The sequence below is a fragment of the Peromyscus californicus genome, unplaced genomic scaffold, assembly GCF_007827085.1.
Source record: "Peromyscus californicus insignis strain IS unplaced genomic scaffold, ASM782708v3 Scaffold_10__1_contigs__length_136768540, whole genome shotgun sequence".
NCBI classification, from domain to species: Eukaryota; Metazoa; Chordata; class Mammalia; order Rodentia; family Cricetidae; genus Peromyscus; species Peromyscus californicus.
This window is the reverse complement of record NW_026294391.1, coordinates 133,092,152-133,095,552: the sequence shown is the minus strand read 5'-3', so window position 1 is coordinate 133,095,552 and position 3,401 is coordinate 133,092,152.

Sequence of the window (3,401 nt, the reverse complement as noted above, 5' to 3'; positions counted from 1 at the left end):
GATCCAGGCAGATCTCTGCCTCTGGAATGCTAGGATTAAAGTTGTGAGTGCCACCAATTTCTAGCCTTTGTATCTAGTGGCTGTTCTGTCTCTGACCCCAGATAAGTTTATTAGGGTGCACAATATTTTGGGGAACACAATATCACCAACTTCATGTCCTCTTTTAAAAAAAATGTGTGAGAGACACAGCACTGCTTGTAAGAGCTTCAAAATTAACACCAGTTGGATGTGTATGTAATATATAGAATGTACCATAGACAGAATATCATTGAAAAATGAAAATGAACACATTCAATTAAATGCAACAAACTAGGAGGAATATTGAATTAATAATCCAGACACACAAGTATATATACTGAATGAAGCAACAACACACATTCAAAAGCTATACACAAAGTATTAGAGTTGTAGTTCAGTGGTCCAGTTGCAAGTTTAACATTCTCAAAGCCCCCAGTTCCATCTTCAGCACCTAAATCTAAAAGTACCTATAGAGAGAACACATAGTAGTGTATGCCTGTCATACTGAACTATGACTTTAAGATGCTTATCTGAATTGCATAATGAGGTACTGTCTCAAAAATATGCCAGGCAGCAGTGACACATACCTTTAATCCCAGCACTCGGGAGGCAGAGCCAGGTGGATCTCTGTGAGTTTGAGGCCAGCCAGGTCTACAAATTGAGATCTAGGACAGGCAGCAAAAACTACACAGAGAAACCCTGTCTTCAAAAACCAAGAAAAAAGAGAAATATATATATTATATATACATACACACACACACAAAGTAATCAAAGGAGCTAATGTTATAAAATAAAATAAAAAGAAAGAGGAGGAAGGGGGCTTTTTGGAAGAATGATCTTTTTTTTTACTTGAGAAGTGGTTACATGAATGTTCACCTTAGTTATAGTTCTGTATTTTTATGTATATATGTTGTATTTCACAAGAGTGGCTCAAGTATTATGTGATACTATGATATTCTTAAAGCCTAAATCCTTTATAGTGTTGGGGTTGGAGTTTAGTCTGTCCCTCCATCAGACTAGAATCTTTGAGTAGACTCTGGATATATATGTTTGTTTGGGTGGTGAACAGACCCTTTGAATTTTCAATGAAAAGATGACCTAAGTAAGAGGATTCTTTTAGTTTGCCTATTGCCCTAACTTTAAAAAAAGGTTAACCCATAGTTATAATGTAGGCAACTCCACATTTATTTGTGATAAAAGATCTACTCCAGCACATTTTTAGTGAAGGAACTTATTGTCAAAATTAGTTCTTCTACTCTGATGGGACATCACTATCACACTCCCTCCACTCAAGAATCAGAGACCATTGACGAAGAGGGAATGGAAGGATGGTTACAGCCAGAAGTTGAGGAGGATTGGATCAAAACAATGTCCACTGGATATGACAGGATCCACCATGCCTATCTGAGGCTACATAGACAGCTGATGTCTGCTGGGGGAGGGAGTTAGTTTGGGCTTTTTGGGGGGAGGGCAGGGGGGGTATAACAGAAAGGCCTCCAGTAGATCAACCATACACAAATGGATGGCTCACACTCTGGAATATATGGGCAGTGATAACTGGACTTGGTCCATTTTTTTTTAAAAAAGAGGACATGAAGTTGAGAATGGGTAGAGGTTGTAGTTGGATCTGGAAGGAGTTTGTGGGAGGAATATAGGGTGAATATGATCAAAATACTCTGTATGCATATATGAAATTATCAAAGAACTAATGAAAATATATTTTCAAAATAATTATAATAATTATATCATCACTTCTTCAAATGAGTGTAAAGATGTATGCTGGGAAGCATACAAGCAACAGTTGATGTATAGAGAAAAAGAAGTAGCTATTGCATCATAATAAAAGCATAACAGAATGTAAAAAGAAATTAGTGGTTTTCAAAACACTATACAAAGGGGTTGAAGATATGGCTCAGAAGTTAAGAGAACTGGATGCTCTTTCAGAAGACTAAAGTTCAATCTCTAGCACCCATATGGTGTCTTATAACAGTCTATCACTCCAGTCCTTGGAAAACTGATGCCCTCTTCTGACCTACTCAGGCATTCTATCCACATTGTACACAGACATATATACAGGCTAGAAACCCATATATACATAAAATAAAAATAAGTAAATATCTTTTTAAAACATTGTACATTTAAAATGTAGTATAGGAGAAACAGAAAAAAGAAACCTTCATTTTATGTAAGTTTTACCCAGAGAAACTAATACAGGAAGGTGGGGAACTGAAACTGTAGCACCTGCCATTTTCTTCAGTTCTGGTTGCATGGATGAACTGTCTGAGCAACTAAGCCAAACTAACTCTGATGATGTGTGCAGAAGTACCAAGGCAGTATAATACCACACGGTTAGAAGACAGAGACACAGACAATCAGTCACCCTTCCCCCTAGCAGTGCATTCCCTGTGTAAATTCTTGCTGAAAGACAAGAGGTTAAAGTTTGTTGCCAAGATTGGATGCATTTCCAGTTGGGAGATGGAGGCCTTTATTTTCTCCTTGAAGTAGTAGAGTAAGGTAATATGCTGTTGTGAGGTGCTTAAGAAGCATGTATAGCACAAGAAAACATGGGAGTTGGAGAGATGGCTCAATGCTTAAGAGTACTGCTCTTGCAGAGTACCCAAATTCAGTTCCCAGCACCTTTGTGGTGCTCCTCACTACTGCCTGTACTTACAACTCCAGGGGATACAATGCCCTCTTCTAGCTTTCATGGGTGTAGTGGGTAGCCATTCCAGCTTTGATCTGGAAGTTCCAACCCCCATTGAGGCTTTGGCAATTGTCACGCCTACAAGGCAGGGCCAAGGGAGACACCTGGGAACCCGAGATCTGGATAGTCGAGTGCTCTCTCTGTTCCAGGACCCTTGATGGTGGAGGTTGACCGAGCAGAGCTCCAGAGAACACCGCTGGACTGCAATACACCTTACCCAGACCCCACGACCTACCTATCCCTTCATTTGTAAGTTATCCACTAAATAAATCTTCCTTTTAACTACGTGGAGTGGCCTTAATAATTTCACCAATACATGGGTACTACATACACATGCACCCCCTACACACACACACACACACACACACACACACACATACACACACACACACACACACACACACACATACACACCTATGCACATAATAATTGAAATTAAAAATATAAAAGAAAATATAATTGTGAGTCAAGATATAGCTGAAAAAATACAGCAGAAACATTAAGCAGTTCTAAAAGTCCAGATGAAATCAGTGATGTGAATTTATACTGCTATAGTGGCCAACAGCAATAGGAACACAAGTTTAAGCCACATCAGAGCCAGGAATGGTGGAAGACACAGTATTGACAGAGGTCCTGTGTCATTCAATTGATGTCTGTGTACTCTGCTGTGGGATGGTCT